The following is a 23,855-nucleotide window of genomic DNA, read 5'->3' on the forward strand; positions in this document are numbered from 1 at the left end:
GAATCCAACCAATGTCATGTTCCCAGGCCACGGGGTTCCAGTATCAGGCCTCAGTCATGTTCCCAGTGCACAGGGTTCCACCATCAAACCTCAGTCATGTTGCCAGTCCACAGGTTTCTGCCATCAAACCTCTGTCAAGTTCCCAGGCCACAGGGTTCAAGAATCAAGCCTCAGTCATTTTGCCAGGCCAGAGTGTTCCACCGTCAAACCTCACTCATAATCCCAGGCCACATATTTCCACAATGAAACCTCAGTCATTTTCCCAGGCCATAGGTGTCCAGAATCAAACCTCAGTCATATTCCCAGGACACATGTTTCCAGAATCCAACCTCAGTCATGTTCCCAGGCCACAGGGTTCCACATTCAAACCTCAGTCATGTTCCCAGGACACAGGTGTCCAGAATCAAACCTCAGTCATGTTCCCAGGGAACAGGGTTCCAGAAACAAACCTCAATCATGTTCCCAGACCGCAGGGTTTCAGAATCAAACCACAGTCATGTTCCCAGGCCAGAGGGTTCCACAATCAAACCTCAGTCATGTTTCCATGCCACAGGGTTCCAGAATCCAACCGATGTCATGTTCCCAGGTCACAGGGTTCCAGAATCAATCCTCAGGTACGTTCCCAGGCTACAGGGTTCCAGAATAAAACTTCAGTCATGTTCCCAGTCCACAGGGTTCCAGAACGAAGCCTCAGTCGTGTTCCCAGGCCACAGGGATCCAGAATCAAACCTCAGTCATATTTCAAGGCCATAGAGTACCACCATCAAAACTCAGTCATATTCCCAGGCCTCCGGTTACCAGAATCAAACCGATTTCATGTTCCCAGGCAACTCGGAAGCAGTATCCAAACCGATGTCATGTTCCTAGGTCACAGGGTTTCACCATCAAACCTCAGTCCTGTTGCCAGGCCACAGGGTTCCACCATCAAGCCTCAGTCATGTTGCCAGGCCACAGGGTTCAACCATCAAACCTCAGTCATATTCCCAGGAAGCAGGGTTCCAGAATCAAACCAACGTCATGTTCCCAAGCCACGGGGTTCCAGTATCAGGCCTCAGTCATGTTCCCACTACACAGGGTTCCACCATCAAAGCTCAGTCATGTTGCCAGTCCACAGGTTTCTGCGATCAAACCACATTCAAGTTCCCAGGCCACAGGGTTCCAGAATCAAGCCTCAGTCATGTTGCCAGGCCACAGTGTACCACCATCAAACCTCAGTCATGTTCCTAGGCAACAGGGTTCCTCCATCAAACCTCAATCTGGTTCCCAGGACACAGGGTTCCAGAATCAAAACAATGTCAAAATCCCAGGGCATGGTTTTCCAGTACCAGGCCTCCGTCATATTTCCAGGGCACAGGGTTCCACAATCAAACCTCAGTCATGTTGCCAGTCCACAGGTTTCTGCCATCAAACCTCAGTCAAGTTCCCAGGCCACAGATTTCCAGAATCAAACCTCAGTCATGTTCCCAGGGAACAGGATTCCAGAAACAAACCTCAGTCATGTTGCCAGGCCACAGGTTTCCACCATCAAACCTCAGCCATGTTCCCAGGCCACAGGATTCCAGAATCAAACCGTTCTCATGTTCCCAGGCCACAGGTTTCCAGAATCCACTGATGTCATGTTCCCAGTCCACAGGGTGCCAGAACCAAGCCTCAGTCAGGTTCCCAGGGCACAGTATTCCACAATCTCAACAGATGTCATGTTCCCAGGCCACAGGTTTCCAGAATCACGCCTCGGTCATGTTCCCAGACCACAGGGATCAGGAATCAAACCTCAGTCATGTTACCAGGCCATAGGGTACCACCATCAAACCTCAGTCATATTCCCAGACCACAGGTTTCCAGAATCAAACCGACTACATATTCCCAGGCAACAGGGTACCAGAATCCAAACCGATGTCATGTTCCCAGGCCACTGGATTCCACAATCTAACATCAGTCATTCCCCAGGCCAATGGTTTCCAGATTCAAACCTCAGTCATATTCCCAGGCCACATGGTTCCAGAATCAAACCTCAGTCATGTTCCCAGAACACAGGGTTCCAGAATCAAACCTCAGTCATGTTCCCTGGACACAGGTTTCAAAAATAAAACCCCAGTCATGTTACCAGGCCACAGGGTTCCAGAATCAAGCCTCACTCATATTTCCAGCCCACAGGGTTCCACAATTAAACCTCAGTCATATTCCCAGGCCAAAGGGTTCCACAATCAAACCTCAGTCCAGTTTCCAGGCCACGGTTCCACCATCAAGCCTCAGTCATGTTCCCAGGCCAGAGTGTTCCACAATCAAACCTAAGTCATCTTGCCAGGACACAGGCTTCAACCATCAAACCTCAGTCATGTTCCAGGAAACAGGGTTCCAGAATCCAACCAATGTCATGTTCCCAGGCCACGGGGTTCCAGTATCAGGCCTCAGTCATGTTCCCAGTGCACAGGGTTCCACCATCAAACCTCAGTCATGTTGCCAGTCCACAGGTTTCTGCCATCAAACCTCTGTCAAGTTCCCAGGCCACAGGGTTCAAGAATCAAGCCTCAGTCATTTTGCCAGGCCAGAGTGTTCCACCGTCAAACCTCACTCATAATCCCAGGCCACATATTTCCACAATGATACCTCAGTCATTTTCCCAGGCCATAGGTGTCCAGAATCAAACCTCAGTCATATTCCCAGGACACATGTTTCCAGAATCCAACCTCAGTCATGTTCCCAGGCCACAGAGTTCCACATTCAAACCTCAGTCATGTTCCCAGGACACAGGTGTCCAGAATCAAACCTCAGTCATGTTCCCAGGGAACAGGGTTCCAGAAACAAACCTCAATCATGTTCCCAGACCGCAGGGTTTCAGAATCAAACCACAGTCATGTTCCCAGGCCAGAGGGTTCCACAATCAAACCTCAGTCATGTTTCCATGCCACAGGGTTCCAGAATCCAACCGATGTCATGTTCCCAGGTCACAGGGTTCCAGAATCAATCCTCAGGTACGTTCCCAGGCTACAGGGTTCCAGAATAAAACTTCAGTCATGTTCCCAGTCCACAGGGTTCCAGAACGAAGCCTCAGTCATGTTCCCAGGCCACAGGGATCCAGAATCAAACCTCAGTCATGTTTCAAGGCCATAGAGTACCACCATCAAAGCTCAGTCATATTCCCAGGCCTCCGGTTACCAGAATCAAACCGATTTCATGTTCCCAGGCAACTCGGAAGCAGTATCCAAACCGATGTCATGTTCCTAGGTCACAGGGTTTCACCATCAAACCTCAGTCCTGTTGCCAGGCCACAGGGTTCCACCATCAAGCCTCAGTCATGTTGCCAGGCCACAGGGTTCAACCATCAAACCTCAGTCATGTTCCCAGGAAGCAGGGTTCCAGAATCAAACCAACGTCATGTTCCCAAGCCACGGGGTTCCAGTATCAGGCCTCAGTCATGTTCCCACTACACAGGGTTCCACCATCAAAGCTCAGTCATGTTGCCAGTCCACAGGTTTCTGCGATCAAACCACATTCAAGTTCCCAGGCCACAGGGTTCCAGAATCAAGCATCAGTCATGTTGCCAGGCCACAGTGTACCACCATCAAACCTCAGTCATGTTCCTAGGCAACAGGGTTCCTCCATCAAACCTCAATCTGGTTCCCAGGACACAGGGTTCCAGAATCAAAACAATGTCAAAATCCCAGGGCATGGTTTTCCAGTACCAGGCCTCCGTCATATTTCCAGGGCACAGGGTTCCACAATCAAACCTCAGTCATGTTGCCAGTCCACAGGTTTCTGCCATCAAACCTCAGTCAAGTTCCCAGGCCACAGATTTCCAGAATCAAACCTCAGTCATGTTCCCAGGGAACAGGATTCCAGAAACAAACCTCAGTCATGTTCCCAGACCACAGGGATCAGGAATCAAACCTCAGTCATGTTACCAGGCCATAGGGTACCACCATCAAACCTCAGTCATATTCCCAGACCACAGGTTTCCAGAATCAAACCGACTACATGTTCCCAGGCAACAGGGTACCAGAATCCAAACCGATGTCATGTTCCCAGGCCACTGGATTCCACAATCTAACATCAGTCAGTTCCCAGGCCAATGGTTTCCAGATTCAAACCTCAGTCATATTCCCAGGCCACATGGTTCCAGAATCAAACCTCAGTCATGTTCCCAGAACACAGGGTTCCAGAATCAAACCTCAGTCATGTTCCCTGGACACAGGTTTCAAAAATAAAACCCCAGTCATGTTACCAGGCCACAGGGTTCCAGAATCAAGCCTCACTCATATTCCCAGCCCACAGGGTTCCACAATTAAACCTCAGTCATATTCCCAGGCCAAAGGGTTCCACATTCAAACCTCAGTCAAGTTTCCAGGCCACGGTTCCACCATCAAGCCTCAGTCATGTTCCCAGGCCAGAGTGTTCCACAATCAAACCTAAGTCATCTTGCCAGGACACAGGCTTCAACCATCAAACCTCAGTCATGTTCCAGGAAACAGGGTTCCAGAATCCAACCAATGTCATGTTCCCAGGACACGGGGTTCCAGTATCAGGCCTCAGTCATGTTCCCAGTGCACAGGGTTCCACCATCAAACCTCAGTCATGTTGCCAGTCCACAGGTTTCTGCCATCAAACCTCTGTCAAGTTCCCAGGCCACAGGGTTCAAGAATCAAGCCTCAGTCATTTTGCCAGGCCAGAGTGTTCCACCGTCAAACCTCACTCATAATCCCAGGCCACATATTTCCACAATGAAACCTCAGTCATTTTCCCAGGCCATAGGTGTCCAGAATCAAACCTCAGTCATATTCCCAGGACACATGTTTCCAGAATCCAACCTCAGTCATGTTCCCAGGCCACAGAGTTCCACATTCAAACCTCAGTCATGTTCCCAGGACACAGGTGTCCAGAATCAAACCTCAGTCATGTTCCCAGGGAACAGGGTTCCAGAAACAAACCTCAATCATGTTCCCAGACCGCAGGGTTTCAGAATCAAACCACAGTCATGTTCCCAGGCCAGAGGGTTCCACAATCAAACCTCAGTCATGTTTCCATGCCACAGGGTTCCAGAATCCAACCGATGTCATGTTCCCAGGTCACAGGGTTCCAGAATCAATCCTCAGGTACGTTCCCAGGCTACAGGGTTCCAGAATAAAACTTCAGTCATGTTCCCAGTCCACAGGGTTCCAGAACGAAGCCTCAGTCATGTTCCCAGGCCACAGGGATCCAGAATCAAACCTCAGTCATGTTTCAAGGCCATAGAGTACCACCATCAAAGCTCAGTCATATTCCCAGGCCTCCGGTTACCAGAATCAAACCGATTTCATGTTCCCAGGCAACTCGGAAGCAGTATCCAAACCGATGTCATGTTCCTAGGTCACAGGGTTTCACCATCAAACCTCAGTCCTGTTGCCAGGCCACAGGGTTCCACCATCAAGCCTCAGTCATGTTGCCAGGCCACAGGGTTCAACCATCAAACCTCAGTCATGTTCCCAGGAAGCAGGGTTCCAGAATCAAACCAACGTCATGTTCCCAAGCCACGGGGTTCCAGTATCAGGCCTCAGTCATGTTCCCACTACACAGGGTTCCACCATCAAAGCTCAGTCATGTTGCCAGTCCACAGGTTTCTGCGATCAAACCACATTCAAGTTCCCAGGCCACAGGGTTCCAGAATCAAGCATCAGTCATGTTGCCAGGCCACAGTGTACCACCATCAAACCTCAGTCATGTTCCTAGGCAACAGGGTTCCTCCATCAAACCTCAATCTGGTTCCCAGGACACAGGGTTCCAGAATCAAAACAATGTCAAAATCCCAGGGCATGGTTTTCCAGTACCAGGCCTCCGTCATATTTCCAGGGCACAGGGTTCCACAATCAAACCTCAGTCATGTTGCCAGTCCACAGGTTTCTGCCATCAAACCTCAGTCAAGTTCCCAGGCCACAGATTTCCAGAATCAAACCTCAGTCATGTTCCCAGGGAACAGGATTCCAGAAACAAACCTCAGTCATGTTCCCAGACCACAGGGATCAGGAATCAAACCTCAGTCATGTTACCAGGCCATAGGGTACCACCATCAAACCTCAGTCATATTCCCAGACCACAGGTTTCCAGAATCAAACCGACTACATGTTCCCAGGCAACAGGGTACCAGAATCCAAACCGATGTCATGTTCCCAGGCCACTGGATTCCACAATCTAACATCAGTCAGTTCCCAGGCCAATGGTTTCCAGATTCAAACCTCAGTCATATTCCCAGGCCACATGGTTCCAGAATCAAACCTCAGTCATGTTCCCAGAACACAGGGTTCCAGAATGAAACCTCAGTCATGTTCCCTGGACACAGGTTTCAAAAATAAAACCCCAGTCATGTTACCAGGCCACAGGGTTCCAGAATCAAGCCTCACTCATATTCCCAGCCCACAGGGTTCCACAATTAAACCTCAGTCATATTCCCAGGCCAAAGGGTTCCACATTCAAACCTCAGTCCAGTTTCCAGGCCACGGTTCCACCATCAAGCCTCAGTCATGTTCCCAGGCCAGAGTGTTCCACAATCAAACCTAAGTCATCTTGCCAGGACACAGGCTTCAACCATCAAACCTCAGTCATGTTCCAGGAAACAGGGTTCCAGAATCCAACCAATGTCATGTTCCCAGGACACGGGGTTCCAGTATCAGGCCTCAGTCATGTTCCCAGTGCACAGGGTTCCACCATCAAACCTCAGTCATGTTGCCAGTCCACAGGTTTCTGCCATCAAACCTCTGTCAAGTTCCCAGGCCACAGGGTTCAAGAATCAAGCCTCAGTCATTTTGCCAGGCCAGAGTGTTCCACCGTCAAACCTCACTCATAATCCCAGGCCACATATTTCCACAATGAAACCTCAGTCATTTTCCCAGGCCATAGGTGTCCAGAATCAAACCTCAGTCATATTCCCAGGACACATGTTTCCAGAATCCAACCTCAGTCATGTTCCCAGGCCACAGGGTTCCACATTCAAACCTCAGTCATGTTCCCAGGACACAGGTGTCCAGAATCAAACCTCAGTCATGTTCCCAGGGAACAGGGTTCCAGAAACAAACCTCAATCATGTTCCCAGACCGCAGGGTTTCAGAATCAAACCACAGTCATGTTCCCAGGCCAGAGGGTTCCACAATCAAACCTCAGTCATGTTTCCATGCCACAGGGTTCCAGAATCCAACCGATGTCATGTTCCCAGGTCACAGGGTTCCAGAATCAATCCTCAGGTACGTTCCCAGGCTACAGGGTTCCAGAATAAAACTTCAGTCATGTTCCCAGTCCACAGGGTTCCAGAACGAAGCCTCAGTCGTGTTCCCAGGCCACAGGGATCCAGAATCAAACCTCAGTCATATTTCAAGGCCATAGAGTACCACCATCAAAACTCAGTCATATTCCCAGGCCTCCGGTTACCAGAATCAAACCGATTTCATGTTCCCAGGCAACTCGGAAGCAGTATCCAAACCGATGTCATGTTCCTAGGTCACAGGGTTTCACCATCAAACCTCAGTCCTGTTGCCAGGCCACAGGGTTCCACCATCAAGCCTCAGTCATGTTGCCAGGCCACAGGGTTCAACCATCAAACCTCAGTCATATTCCCAGGAAGCAGGGTTCCAGAATCAAACCAACGTCATGTTCCCAAGCCACGGGGTTCCAGTATCAGGCCTCAGTCATGTTCCCACTACACAGGGTTCCACCATCAAAGCTCAGTCATGTTGCCAGTCCACAGGTTTCTGCGATCAAACCACATTCAAGTTCCCAGGCCACAGGGTTCCAGAATCAAGCCTCAGTCATGTTGCCAGGCCACAGTGTACCACCATCAAACCTCAGTCATGTTCCTAGGCAACAGGGTTCCTCCATCAAACCTCAATCTGGTTCCCAGGACACAGGGTTCCAGAATCAAAACAATGTCAAAATCCCAGGGCATGGTTTTCCAGTACCAGGCCTCCGTCATATTTCCAGGGCACAGGGTTCCACAATCAAACCTCAGTCATGTTGCCAGTCCACAGGTTTCTGCCATCAAACCTCAGTCAAGTTCCCAGGCCACAGATTTCCAGAATCAAACCTCAGTCATGTTCCCAGGGAACAGGATTCCAGAAACAAACCTCAGTCATGTTGCCAGGCCACAGGTTTCCACCATCAAACCTCAGCCATGTTCCCAGGCCACAGGATTCCAGAATCAAACCGTTCTCATGTTCCCAGGCCACAGGTTTCCAGAATCCACTGATGTCATGTTCCCAGTCCACAGGGTGCCAGAACCAAGCCTCAGTCAGGTTCCCAGGGCACAGTATTCCACAATCTCAACAGATGTCATGTTCCCAGGCCACAGGTTTCCAGAATCACGCCTCGGTCATGTTCCCAGACCACAGGGATCAGGAATCAAACCTCAGTCATGTTACCAGGCCATAGGGTACCACCATCAAACCTCAGTCATATTCCCAGACCACAGGTTTCCAGAATCAAACCGACTACATATTCCCAGGCAACAGGGTACCAGAATCCAAACCGATGTCATGTTCCCAGGCCACTGGATTCCACAATCTAACATCAGTCATTCCCCAGGCCAATGGTTTCCAGATTCAAACCTCAGTCATATTCCCAGGCCACATGGTTCCAGAATCAAACCTCAGTCATGTTCCCAGAACACAGGGTTCCAGAATCAAACCTCAGTCATGTTCCCTGGACACAGGTTTCAAAAATAAAACCCCAGTCATGTTACCAGGCCACAGGGTTCCAGAATCAAGCCTCACTCATATTTCCAGCCCACAGGGTTCCACAATTAAACCTCAGTCATATTCCCAGGCCAAAGGGTTCCACAATCAAACCTCAGTCCAGTTTCCAGGCCACGGTTCCACCATCAAGCCTCAGTCATGTTCCCAGGCCAGAGTGTTCCACAATCAAACCTAAGTCATCTTGCCAGGACACAGGCTTCAACCATCAAACCTCAGTCATGTTCCAGGAAACAGGGTTCCAGAATCCAACCAATGTCATGTTCCCAGGCCACGGGGTTCCAGTATCAGGCCTCAGTCATGTTCCCAGTGCACAGGGTTCCACCATCAAACCTCAGTCATGTTGCCAGTCCACAGGTTTCTGCCATCAAACCTCTGTCAAGTTCCCAGGCCACAGGGTTCAAGAATCAAGCCTCAGTCATTTTGCCAGGCCAGAGTGTTCCACCGTCAAACCTCACTCATAATCCCAGGCCACATATTTCCACAATGATACCTCAGTCATTTTCCCAGGCCATAGGTGTCCAGAATCAAACCTCAGTCATATTCCCAGGACACATGTTTCCAGAATCCAACCTCAGTCATGTTCCCAGGCCACAGAGTTCCACATTCAAACCTCAGTCATGTTCCCAGGACACAGGTGTCCAGAATCAAACCTCAGTCATGTTCCCAGGGAACAGGGTTCCAGAAACAAACCTCAATCATGTTCCCAGACCGCAGGGTTTCAGAATCAAACCACAGTCATGTTCCCAGGCCAGAGGGTTCCACAATCAAACCTCAGTCATGTTTCCATGCCACAGGGTTCCAGAATCCAACCGATGTCATGTTCCCAGGTCACAGGGTTCCAGAATCAATCCTCAGGTACGTTCCCAGGCTACAGGGTTCCAGAATAAAACTTCAGTCATGTTCCCAGTCCACAGGGTTCCAGAACGAAGCCTCAGTCATGTTCCCAGGCCACAGGGATCCAGAATCAAACCTCAGTCATGTTTCAAGGCCATAGAGTACCACCATCAAAGCTCAGTCATATTCCCAGGCCTCCGGTTACCAGAATCAAACCGATTTCATGTTCCCAGGCAACTCGGAAGCAGTATCCAAACCGATGTCATGTTCCTAGGTCACAGGGTTTCACCATCAAACCTCAGTCCTGTTGCCAGGCCACAGGGTTCCACCATCAAGCCTCAGTCATGTTGCCAGGCCACAGGGTTCAACCATCAAACCTCAGTCATGTTCCCAGGAAGCAGGGTTCCAGAATCAAACCAACGTCATGTTCCCAAGCCACGGGGTTCCAGTATCAGGCCTCAGTCATGTTCCCAGTACACAGGGTTCCACCATCAAAGCTCAGTCATGTTGCCAGTCCACAGGTTTCTGCGATCAAACCACATTCAAGTTCCCAGGCCACAGGGTTCCAGAATCAAGCATCAGTCATGTTGCCAGGCCACAGTGTACCACCATCAAACCTCAGTCATGTTCCTAGGCAACAGGGTTCCTCCATCAAACCTCAATCTGGTTCCCAGGACACAGGGTTCCAGAATCAAAACAATGTCAAAATCCCAGGGCATGGTTTTCCAGTACCAGGCCTCCGTCATATTTCCAGGGCACAGGGTTCCACAATCAAACCTCAGTCATGTTGCCAGTCCACAGGTTTCTGCCATCAAACCTCAGTCAAGTTCCCAGGCCACAGATTTCCAGAATCAAACCTCAGTCATGTTCCCAGGGAACAGGATTCCAGAAACAAACCTCAGTCATGTTCCCAGACCACAGGGATCAGGAATCAAACCTCAGTCATGTTACCAGGCCATAGGGTACCACCATCAAACCTCAGTCATATTCCCAGACCACAGGTTTCCAGAATCAAACCGACTACATGTTCCCAGGCAACAGGGTACCAGAATCCAAACCGATGTCATGTTCCCAGGCCACTGGATTCCACAATCTAACATCAGTCAGTTCCCAGGCCAATGGTTTCCAGATTCAAACCTCAGTCATATTCCCAGGCCACATGGTTCCAGAATCAAACCTCAGTCATGTTCCCAGAACACAGGGTTCCAGAATCAAACCTCAGTCATGTTCCCTGGACACAGGTTTCAAAAATAAAACCCCAGTCATGTTACCAGGCCACAGGGTTCCAGAATCAAGCCTCACTCATATTCCCAGCCCACAGGGTTCCACAATTAAACCTCAGTCATATTCCCAGGCCAAAGGGTTCCACATTCAAACCTCAGTCAAGTTTCCAGGCCACGGTTCCACCATCAAGCCTCAGTCATGTTCCCAGGCCAGAGTGTTCCACAATCAAACCTAAGTCATCTTGCCAGGACACAGGCTTCAACCATCAAACCTCAGTCATGTTCCAGGAAACAGGGTTCCAGAATCCAACCAATGTCATGTTCCCAGGACACGGGGTTCCAGTATCAGGCCTCAGTCATGTTCCCAGTGCACAGGGTTCCACCATCAAACCTCAGTCATGTTGCCAGTCCACAGGTTTCTGCCATCAAACCTCTGTCAAGTTCCCAGGCCACAGGGTTCAAGAATCAAGCCTCAGTCATTTTGCCAGGCCAGAGTGTTCCACCGTCAAACCTCACTCATAATCCCAGGCCACATATTTCCACAATGAAACCTCAGTCATTTTCCCAGGCCATAGGTGTCCAGAATCAAACCTCAGTCATATTCCCAGGACACATGTTTCCAGAATCCAACCTCAGTCATGTTCCCAGGCCACAGGGTTCCACATTCAAACCTCAGTCATGTTCCCAGGACACAGGTGTCCAGAATCAAACCTCAGTCATGTTCCCAGGGAACAGGGTTCCAGAAACAAACCTCAATCATGTTCCCAGACCGCAGGGTTTCAGAATCAAACCACAGTCATGTTCCCAGGCCAGAGGGTTCCACAATCAAACCTCAGTCATGTTTCCATGCCACAGGGTTCCAGAATCCAACCGATGTCATGTTCCCAGGTCACAGGGTTCCAGAATCAATCCTCAGGTACGTTCCCAGGCTACAGGGTTCCAGAATAAAACTTCAGTCATGTTCCCAGTCCACAGGGTTCCAGAACGAAGCCTCAGTCGTGTTCCCAGGCCACAGGGATCCAGAATCAAACCTCAGTCATATTTCAAGGCCATAGAGTACCACCATCAAAACTCAGTCATATTCCCAGGCCTCCGGTTACCAGAATCAAACCGATTTCATGTTCCCAGGCAACTCGGAAGCAGTATCCAAACCGATGTCATGTTCCTAGGTCACAGGGTTTCACCATCAAACCTCAGTCCTGTTGCCAGGCCACAGGGTTCCACCATCAAGCCTCAGTCATGTTGCCAGGCCACAGGGTTCAACCATCAAACCTCAGTCATATTCCCAGGAAGCAGGGTTCCAGAATCAAACCAACGTCATGTTCCCAAGCCACGGGGTTCCAGTATCAGGCCTCAGTCATGTTCCCACTACACAGGGTTCCACCATCAAAGCTCAGTCATGTTGCCAGTCCACAGGTTTCTGCGATCAAACCACATTCAAGTTCCCAGGCCACAGGGTTCCAGAATCAAGCCTCAGTCATGTTGCCAGGCCACAGTGTACCACCATCAAACCTCAGTCATGTTCCTAGGCAACAGGGTTCCTCCATCAAACCTCAATCTGGTTCCCAGGACACAGGGTTCCAGAATCAAAACAATGTCAAAATCCCAGGGCATGGTTTTCCAGTACCAGGCCTCCGTCATATTTCCAGGGCACAGGGTTCCACAATCAAACCTCAGTCATGTTGCCAGTCCACAGGTTTCTGCCATCAAACCTCAGTCAAGTTCCCAGGCCACAGATTTCCAGAATCAAACCTCAGTCATGTTCCCAGGGAACAGGATTCCAGAAACAAACCTCAGTCATGTTGCCAGGCCACAGGTTTCCACCATCAAACCTCAGCCATGTTCCCAGGCCACAGGATTCCAGAATCAAACCGTTCTCATGTTCCCAGGCCACAGGTTTCCAGAATCCACTGATGTCATGTTCCCAGTCCACAGGGTGCCAGAACCAAGCCTCAGTCAGGTTCCCAGGGCACAGTATTCCACAATCTCAACAGATGTCATGTTCCCAGGCCACAGGTTTCCAGAATCACGCCTCGGTCATGTTCCCAGACCACAGGGATCAGGAATCAAACCTCAGTCATGTTACCAGGCCATAGGGTACCACCATCAAACCTCAGTCATATTCCCAGACCACAGGTTTCCAGAATCAAACCGACTACATATTCCCAGGCAACAGGGTACCAGAATCCAAACCGATGTCATGTTCCCAGGCCACTGGATTCCACAATCTAACATCAGTCAGTCCCCAGGCCAATGGTTTCCAGATTCAAACCTCAGTCATATTCCCAGGCCACATGGTTCCAGAATCAAACCTCAGTCATGTTCCCAGAACACAGGGTTCCAGAATCAAACCTCAGTCATGTTCCCTGGACACAGGTTTCAAAAATAAAACCCCAGTCATGTTACCAGGCCACAGGGTTCCAGAATCAAGCCTCACTCATATTTCCAGCCCACAGGGTTCCACAATTAAACCTCAGTCATATTCCCAGGCCAAAGGGTTCCACAATCAAACCTCAGTCCAGTTTCCAGGCCACGGTTCCACCATCAAGCCTGAGTCATGTTCCCAGGCCAGAGTCTTCCACAATCAAACCTAAGTCATCTTGCCAGGACACAGGCTTCAACCATCAAACCTCAGTCATGTTCCAGGAAACAGGGTTCCAGAATCCAACCAATGTCATGATTCCAGGCCACGGGGTTCCAGTATCAGGCCTCAGTCATGTTCCCAGTGCACAGGGTTCCACCATCAAACCTCAGTCATGTTGCCAGTCCACAGGTTTCTGCCATCAAACCTCTGTCAAGTTCCCAGGCCACAGGGTTCAAAAATCAAGCCTCAGTCATTTTGCCAGGCCAGAGTGTTCCACCGTCAAACCTCACTCATAATCCCAGGCCACATATTTCCACAATGAAACCTCAGTCATTTTCCCAGGCCATAGGTGTCCAGAATCAAACCTCAGTCATATTCCCAGGACACATGTTTCCAGAATCCAACCTCAGTCATGTTCCCAGGCCACAGAGTTCCACATTCAAACCTCAGTCATGTTCCCAGGACACAGGTGTCCAGAATCAAACCTCAGTCATGTTCCCAGGGAACAGGGTTCCAGAAACAAACCTCAATCATGTTCCCAGACCGCAGGGTTTCAGAATCAAACCACAGTCATGTTCCCAGGCCAGAGGGTTCCACAATCAAACCTCAGTCATGTTTCCATGCCACAGGGTTCCAGAATCCAACCGATGTCATGTTCCCAGGTCACAGGGTTCCAGAATCAATCCTCAGGTACGTTCCCAGGCTACAGGGTTCCAGAATAAAACTTCAGTCATGTTCCCAGTCCACAGGGTTCCAGAACGAAGCCTCAGTCATGTTCCCAGGCCACAGGGATCCAGAATCAAACCTCAGTCATGTTTCAAGGCCATAGAGTACCACCATCAAAGCTCAGTCATATTCCCAGGCCTCCGGTTACCAGAATCAAACCGATTTCATGTTCCCAGGCAACTCGGAAGCAGTATCCAAACCGATGTCATGTTCCTAGGTCACAGGGTTTCACCATCAAACCTCAGTCCTGTTGCCAGGCCACAGGGTTCCACCATCAAGCCTCAGTCATGTTGCCAGGCCACAGGGTTCAACCATCAAACCTCAGTCATGTCCCAGGAAGCAGGGTTCCAGAATCAGACCAACGTCATGTTCCCAAGCCACGGGGTTCCAGTATCAGGCCTCAGTCATATTCCCAGTACACAGGGTTCCACCATCAAAGCTCAGTCATGTTGCCAGTCCACAGGTTTCTGCGATCAAACCACATTCAAGTTCCCAGGCCACAGGGTTCCAGAATCAAGCATCAGTCATTTTGCCAGGCCACAGTGTACCACCATCAAACATCAGTCATGTTCCTAGGCAACAGGGTTCCTCCATCAAACCTCAATCTGGTTCCCAGGACACAGGGTTCCAGAATCAAAACAATGTCAAAATCCCAGGGCATGGTTTTCCAGTACCAGGCCTCCGTCATATTTCCAGGGCACAGGGTTCCACAATCAAACCTCAGTCATGTTGCCAGTCCACAGGTTTCTGCCATCAAACCTCAGTCAAGTTCCCCAGGCCACAGATTTCCAGAATCAAACCTCAGTCATGTTCCCAGGGAACAGGATTCCAGAAACAAACCTCAGTCATGTTGCCAGGCCACAGGTTTCCACCATCAAACCTCACCATGTTCCCAGGCTACAGGATTCCAGAATCAAACCGTTCTCATGTTCCCAGGCCACAGGTTTCCAGAATACACTGATGTCATGTTCCCAGTCCACAGGGTGCCAGAACCAAGCCTCAGTCAGGTTCCCAGGGCACAGTATTCCACAATCTCAACAGATGTCATGTTCCCAGGCCACAGGTTTCCAGAATCACGCCTCGGTCATGTTCCCAGACCACAGGGATCAGGAATCAAACCTCAGTCATGTTACCAGGCCATAGGGTACCACCATCAAACCTCAGTCATATTCCCAGACCACAGGTTTCCAGAATCAAACCGACTACATGTTCCCAGGCAACAGGGTACCAGAATCCAAACCGATGTCATGTTCCCAGGCCACTGGATTCCACAATCTAACATCAGTCATTTCCCAGCCCAATGGTTTCCAGATTCAAACCTCAGTCATATTCCCAGGCCACATGGTTCCAGAATCAAACCTCAGTCATGTTCCCAGAACACAGGGTTCCAGAATCAAACCTCAGTCATGTTCCCTGGACACAGGTTTCAAAAATAAAACCCCAGTCATGTTACCAGGCCAGAGGTTTCCAGAATCAAGCCTCACTCATATTTCCAGCCCACAGGGTTCCACAATTAAACCTCAGTCATATTCCCAGGCCAAAGGGTTCCACAATGAAACCTCAGTCCAGTTTCCAGGCCACGGTTCCACCATCAAGCCTGAGTCATGTTCCCAGGCCAGAGTGTTCCACAATCAAACCTAAGTCATCTTGCCAGGACACAGGCTTCAACCATCAAACCTCAGTCATGTTCCAGGAAACAGGGTTCCAGAATCCAACCAATGTCATGTTCCCAGGCCACGGGGTTCCAGTATCAGGCCTCAGTCATGTTCCCAGTGCACAGGGTTCCACCATCAAACCTCAGTCATGTTGCCAGTCCACAGGTTTCTGCCATCAAACCTCTGTCAAGTTCCCAGGCCACAGGGTTCAAGAATCAAGCCTCAGTCATTTTGCCAGGCCAGAGTGTTCCACCGTCAAACCTCACTCATAATCCCAGGCCACATATTTCCACAATGAAACCTCAGTCATTTTCCCAGGCCATAGGTGTCCAGAATCAAACCTCAGTCATATTCCCAGGACACATGTTTCCAGAATCCAACCTCAGTCATGTTCCCAGGCCACAGGGTTCCACATTCAAACCTCAGTCATGGTCCCAGGACACAGGTGTCCAGAATCAAACCTCAGTCATGTTCCCAGGGAACAGGGTTCCAGAACCAAACCTCAATCATGTTCCCAGACCGCAGGGTTTCAGAATCAAACCACAGTCATGTTCCCAGGCCAGAGGGTTCCACAATCAAACCTCAGTCATGTTTCCATGCCACAGGGTTCCAGAATCCAACTGATGTCATGTTCCCAGGTCACAGTTTTCCAGAATCAATCCTCAGGTACTTTCCCAAGCTACAGGGTTCCAGAATAAAACTTCAGTCATGTTCCCAGTCCACAGGTTTCCAGAACGAAGCCTCAGTCATGTTTCCAGGCCACAGGGATCCAGAATCAAACCTCAGTCATGTTTCAAGGCCATAGAGTACCACCATCAAAACTCAGTCATATTCCCAGGCCTCCGGTTACCAGAATCAAACCGATTTCATGTTCCCAGGCAACTCAGAAGCAGTATCCAAACCGATGTCATGTTCATAGGTCACAGGGTTTCACCATCAAACCTCAGTCCTGTTGCCAGGCCACAGGGTTCCACCATCAAGCCTCAGTCATGTTGCCAGGCCACAGGGTTCAACCATCAAACCTCAGTCATGTTCCCAGGAAGCAGGGTTCCAGAATCAAACCAACGTCAAGTTCCCAAGCCACGGGGTTCCAGTATCAGGCCTCAGTCATGTTCCCAGTACACAGGGTTCCACCATCAAAGCTCAGTCATGTTGCCAGTCCACAGGTTTTTGCGATCAAACCACATTCAAGTTCCCAGGCCACAGGGTTCCAGAATCAAGCATCAGTCATGATGCCAGGCCACAGTGTACCACCATCAAACCTCAGTCATGTTCCTAGGCAACAGGGTTCCTCCATCAAACCTCAATCTGGTTCCCAGGACACAGGGTTCCAGAATCAAAACAATGTCAAAATCCCAGGGCATGGTTTTCCAGTACCAGGCCTCCGTCATATTTCCAGGGCACAGGGTTCCACAATCAAACCTCAGTCATGTTGCCAGTCCACAGGTTTCTGCCATCAAACCTCAGTAAAGTTCCCAGGCCACAGATTTCCAGAATCAAACCTCAGTCATGTTCCCAGGGAACAGGATTCCAGAAACAAACCTCAGTCATGTTGCCAGGCCACAGGTTTCCACCATCAAACCTCAGCCATGTTCCCAGGCCACAGGATTCCAGAATCAAACCGTTCTCATGTTCCCAGGCCACAGGTTTCCAGAATCCACTGATGTCATGTTCCCAGTCCACAGGGTTCCAGAACCAAGCCTCAGTCAGGTTCCCAGGGCACAGTATTCCACAATCTCAACAGATGTCATGTTCCCAGGCCACAGGTTTCCAGAATCACGCCTCGGTCATGTTCCCAGACCACAGGGATCAGGAATCAAACCTCAGTCATGTTACCAGGCCATAGGGTACCACCATCAAACCTCAGTCATATTCCCAGACCACAGGTTTCCAGAATCAAACCGACTACATGTTCCCAGGCAACAGGGTACCAGAATCCAAACCGATGTCATGTTCCCAGGCCACTGGATTCCACAATCTAACATCAGTCAGTTCCCAGGCCAATGGTTTCCAGATTCAAACCTCAGTCATATTCCCAGGCCACATGGTTCCAGAATCCAACCTCAGTCATGTTCCCAGAACACAGGGTTCCAGAATCAAACCTCAGTCATGTTCCCTGGACACAGGTTTCAAAAATAAAACCCCAGTCATGTTACCAGGCCACAGGGTTCCAGAATCAAGCCTCACTCATATTCCCAGCCCACAGGGTTCCACAATTAAACCTCAGTCATATTCCCAGGCCAAAGGGTTCCACAATCAAACCTCAGTCCAGTTTCCAGGCCACGGTTCCACCATCAAGCCTGAGTCATGTTCCCAGGCCAGAGTGTTCCACAATCAAACCGAAGTCATCTTGCCAGGACACAGGCTTCAACCATCAAACCTCAGTCATGTTCCAGGAAACAGGGTTCCAGAATCCAACCAATGTCATGTTCCCAGGCCACGGGGTTCCAGTATCAGGCCTCAGTCATGTTCCCAGTGCACAGGGTTCCACCATCAAACCTCAGTCATGTTGCCAGTCCACAGGTTTCTGCCATCAAACCTCTGTCAAGTTCCCAGGCCACAGGGTTCAAGAATCAAGCCTCAGTCATTTTGCCAGGCCAGAGTGTTCCACCGTCAAACCTCACTCATAATCCCAGGCCACATATTTCCACAATGAAACCTCAGTCATTTTCCCAGGCCATAGGTGTCCAGAATCAAACCTCAGTCATATTCCCAGGACACATGTTTCCAGAATCCAACCTCAGTCATGTTCCCAGGCCACAGGGTTCCACATTCAAACCTCAGTCATGGTCCCAGGACACAGGTGTCCAGAATCAAACCTCAGTCATGTTCCCAGGGAACAGGGTTCCAGAACCAAACCTCAATCATGTTCCCAGACCGCAGGGTTTCAGAATCAAACCACAGTCATGTTCCCAGGCCAGAGGGTTCCACAATCAAACCTCAGTCATGTTTCCATGCCACAGGGTTCCAGAATCCAACTGATGTCATGTTCCCAGGTCACAGTTTTCCAGAATCAATCCTCAGGTACGTTCCCAAGCTACAGGGTTCCAGAATAAAACGTCAGTCATGTTCCCAGTCCACAGGTTTCCAGAACGAAGCCTCAGTCATGTTTCCAGGCCACAGGGATCCAGAATCAAACCTCAGTCATGTTTCAAGGCCATAGAGTACCACCATCAAAACTCAGTCATATTCCCAGGCCTCCGGTTACCAGAATCAAACCGATTTCATGTTCCCAGGCAACTCAGAAGCAGTATCCAAACCGATGTCATGTTCATAGGTCACAGGGTTTCACCATCAAACCTCAGTCCTGTTGCCAGGCCACAGGGTTCCACCATCAAGCCTCAGTCATGTTGCCAGGCCACAGGGTTCAACCATCAAACCTCAGTCATGTTCCCAGGAAGCAGGGTTCCAGAATCAAACCAACGTCAAGTTCCCAAGCCACGGGGTTCCAGTATCAGGCCTCAGTCATGTTCCCAGTACACAGGGTTCCACCATCAAAGCTCAGTCATGTTGCCAGTCCACAGGTTTTTGCGATCAAACCACATTCAAGTTCCCAGGCCACAGGGTTCCAGAATCAAGCATCAGTCATGATGCCAGGCCACAGTGTACCACCATCAAACCTCAGTCATGTTCCTAGGCAACAGGGTTCCTCCATCAAACCTCAATCTGGTTCCCAGGACACAGGGTTCCAGAATCAAAACAATGTCAAAATCCCAGGGCATGGTTTTCCAGTACCAGGCCTCCGTCATATTTCCAGGGCACAGGGTTCCACAATCAAACCTCAGTCATGTTGCCAGTCCACAGGTTTCTGCCATCAAACCTCAGTCAAGTTCCCAGGCCACAGATTTCCAGAATCAAACCTCAGTCATGTTCCCAGGGAACAGGATTCCAGAAACAAACCTCAGTCATGTTGCCAGGCCACAGGTTTCCACCATCAAACCTCAGCCATGTTCCCAGGCCACAGGATTCCAGAATCAAACCGTTCTCATGTTCCCAGGCCACAGGTTTCCAGAATCCACTGATGTCATGTTCCCAGTCCACAGGGTTCCAGAACCAAGCCTCAGTCAGGTTCCCAGGGCACAGTATTCCACAATCTCAACAGATGTCATGTTCCCAGGCCACAGGTTTCCAGAATCACGCCTCGGTCATGTTCCCAGACCACAGGGATCAGGAATCAAACCTCAGTCATGTTACCAGGCCATAGGGTACCACCATCAAACCTCAGTCATATTCCCAGACCACAGGTTTCCAGAATCAAACCGACTACATGTTCCCAGGCAACAGGGTACCAGAATCCAAACCGATGTCATGTTCCCAGGCCACTGGATTCCACAATCTAACATCAGTCAGTTCCCAGGCCAATGGTTTCCAGATTCAAACCTCAGTCATATTCCCAGGCCACATGGTTCCAGAATCCATCCTCAGTCATGTTCCCAGAACACAGGGTTCCAGAATCAAACCTCAGTCATGTTCCCTGGACACAGGTTTCAAAAATAAAATCCCAGTCATGTTACCAGGCCACAGGGTTCCAGAATCAAGCCTCACTCATATTTCCAGCCCACAGGGTTCCACAATTAAACCTCAGTCATATTCCCAGGCCAAAGGGTTCCACAATCAAACCTCAGTCCAGTTTCCAGGCCACGGTTCCACCATCAAGCCTGAGTCATGTTCCCAGGCCAGAGTGTTCCACAATCAAACCTAAGTCATCTTGCCAGGACACAGGCTTCAACCATCAAACCTCAGTCATGTTCCAGGAAACAGGGTTCCAGAATCCAACCAATGTCATGTTCCCAGGCCACGGGGTTCCAGTATCAGGCCTCAGTCATGTTCCCAGTGCACAGGGTTCCACCATCAAACCTCAGTCATGTTGCCAGTCCACAGGTTTCTGCCATCAAACCTCTGTCAAGTTCCCAGGCCACAGGGTTCAAGAATCAAGCCTCAGTCATTTTGCCAGGCCAGAGTGTTCCACCGTCAAACCTCACTCATAATCCCAGGCCACATATTTCCACAATGAAACCTCAGTCATTTTCCCAGGCCATAGGTGTCCAGAATCAAACCTCAGTCATATTCCCAGGACACATGTTTCCAGAATCCAACCTCAGTCATGTTCCCAGGCCACAGGGTTCCACATTCAAACCTCAGTCATGGTCCCAGGACACAGGTGTCCAGAATCAAACCTCAGTCATGTTCCCAGGGAACAGGGTTCCAGAACCAAACCTCAATCATGTTCCCAGACCGCAGGGTTTCAGAATCAAACCACAGTCATGTTCCCAGGCCAGAGGGTTCCACAATCAAACCTCAGTCATGTTTCCATGCCACAGGGTTCCAGAATCCAACTGATGTCATGTTCCCAGGTCACAGTTTTCCAGAATCAATCCTCAGGTACGTTCCCAAGCTACAGGGTTCCAGAATAAAACTTCAGTCATGTTCCCAGTCCACAGGTTTCCAGAACGAAGCCTCAGTCATGTTTCCAGGCCACAGGGATCCAGAATCAAACCTCAGTCATGTTTCAAGGCCATAGAGTACCACCATCAAAACTCAGTCATATTCCCAGGCCTCCGGTTACCAGAATCAAACCGATTTCATGTTCCCAGGCAACTCAGAAGCAGTATCCAAACCGATGTCATGTTCATAGGTCACAGGGTTTCACCATCAAACCTCAGTCCTGTTGCCAGGCCACAGGGTTCCACCATCAAGCCTCAGTCATGTTGCCAGGCCACAGGGTTCAACCATCAAACCTCAGTCATGTTCCCAGGAAGCAGGGTTCCAGAATCAAACCAACGTCAAGTTCCCAAGCCACGGGGTTCCAGTATCAGGCCTCAGTCATGTTCCCAGTACACAGGGTTCCACCATCAAAGCTCAGTCATGTTGCCAGTCCACAGGTTTTTGCGATCAAACCACATTCAAGTTCCCAGGCCACAGGGTTCCAGAATCAAGCATCAGTCATGATGCCAGGCCACAGTGTACCACCATCAAACCTCAGTCATGTTCCTAGGCAACAGGGTTCCTCCATCAAACCTCAATCTGGTTCCCAGGACACAGGGTTCCAGAATCAAAACAATGTCAAAATCCCAGGGCATGGTTTTCCAGTACCAGGCCTCCGTCATATTTCCAGGGCACAGGGTTCCACAATCAAACCTCAGTCATGTTGCCAGTCCACAGGTTTCTGCCATCAAACCTCAGTAAAGTTCCCAGGCCACAGATTTCCAGAATCAAACCTCAGTCATGTTCCCAGGGAACAGGATTCCAGAAACAAACCTCAGTCATGTTGCCAGGCCACAGGTTTCCACCATCAAACCTCAGCCATGTTCCCAGGCCACAGGATTCCAGAATCAAACCGTTCTCATGTTCCCAGGCCACAGGTTTCCAGAATCCACTGATGTCATGTTCCCAGTCCACAGGGTTCCAGAACCAAGCCTCAGTCAGGTTCCCAGGGCACAGTATTCCACAATCTCAACAGATGTCATGTTCCCAGGCCACAGGTTTCCAGAATCACGCCTCGGTCATGTTCCCAGACCACAGGGATCAGGAATCAAACCTCAGTCATGTTACCAGGCCATAGGGTACCACCATCAAACCTCAGTCATATTCCCAGACCACAGGTTTCCAGAATCAAACCGACTACATGTTCCCAGGCAACAGGGTACCAGAATCCAAACCGATGTCATGTTCCCAGGCCACTGGATTCCACAATCTAACATCAGTCAGTTCCCAGGCCAATGGTTTCCAGATTCAAACCTCAGTCATATTCCCAGGCCACATGGTTCCAGAATCCAACCTCAGTCATGTTCCCAGAACACAGGGTTCCAGAATCAAACCTCAGTCATGTTCCCTGGACACAGGTTTCAAAAATAAAACCCCAGTCATGTTACCAGGCCACAGGGTTCCAGAATCAAGCCTCACTCATATTCCCAGCCCACAGGGTTCCACAATTAAACCTCAGTCATATTCCCAGGCCAAAGGGTTCCACAATCAAACCTCAGTCCAGTTTCCAGGCCACGGTTCCACCATCAAGCCTCAGTCATGTTCCCAGGCCAGAGTGTTCCACAATCAAACCGAAGTCATCTTGCCAGGACACAGGCTTCAACCATCAAACCTCAGTCACGTTCCAGGAATCAGGGTTCCAGAATCCAACCAATGTCATGTTCCCAGGCCACGGGGTTCCAGTATCAGGCCTCAGTCATGTTCCCAGTGCACAGGGTTCCACCATCAAACCTCAGTCATGTTGCCAGTCCACAGGTTTCTGCCATCAAACCTCTGTCAAGTTCCCAGGCCACAGGGTTCAAGAATCAAGCCTCAGTCATTTTGCCAGGCCAGAGTGTTCCACCGTCAAACCTCACTCATAATCCCAGGCCACATATTTCCACAATGAAACCTCAGTCATTTTCCCAGGCCATAGGTGTCCAGAATCAAACCTCAGTCATATTCCCAGGACACATGTTTCCAGAATCCAACCTCAGTCATGTTCCCACGCCACAGGGTTCCACATTCAAACCTCAGTCATGGTCCCAGGACACAGGTGTCCAGAATCAAACCTCAGTCATGTTCCCAGGGAACAGTGTTCCAGAACCAAACCTCAATCATGTTCCCAGACCGCAGGGTTTCAGAATCAAACCACAGTCATGTTCCCAGGCCAGAGGGTTCCACAATCAAACCTCAGTCATGTTTCCATGCCACAGGGTTCCAGAATCCAACTGATGTCATGTTCCCAGGTCACAGTTTTCCAGAATCAATCCTCAGGTACTTTCCCAAGCTACAGGGTTCCAGAATAAAACTTCAGTCATGTTCCCAGTCCACAGGTTTCCAGAACGAAGCCTCAGTCATGTTTCCAGGCCACAGGGATCCAGAATCAAACCTCAGTCATGTTTCAAGGCCATAGAGTACCACCATCAAAACTCAGTCATATTCCCAGGCCTCCGGTTACCAGAATCAAACCGATTTCATGTTCCCAGGCAACTCAGAAGCAGTATCCAAACCGATGTCATGTTCATAGGTCACAGGGTTTCACCATCAAACCTCAGTCCTGTTGCCAGGCCACAGGGTTCCACCATCAAGCCTCAGTCATGTTGCCAGGCCACAGGGTTCAACCATCAAACCTCAGTCATGTTCCCAGGAAGCAGGG

Source organism: Eschrichtius robustus, chromosome 14 (genome assembly GCF_028021215.1).
Source record: "Eschrichtius robustus isolate mEscRob2 chromosome 14, mEscRob2.pri, whole genome shotgun sequence".
Classification (NCBI taxonomy): Eukaryota; Metazoa; Chordata; class Mammalia; order Artiodactyla; family Eschrichtiidae; genus Eschrichtius; species Eschrichtius robustus.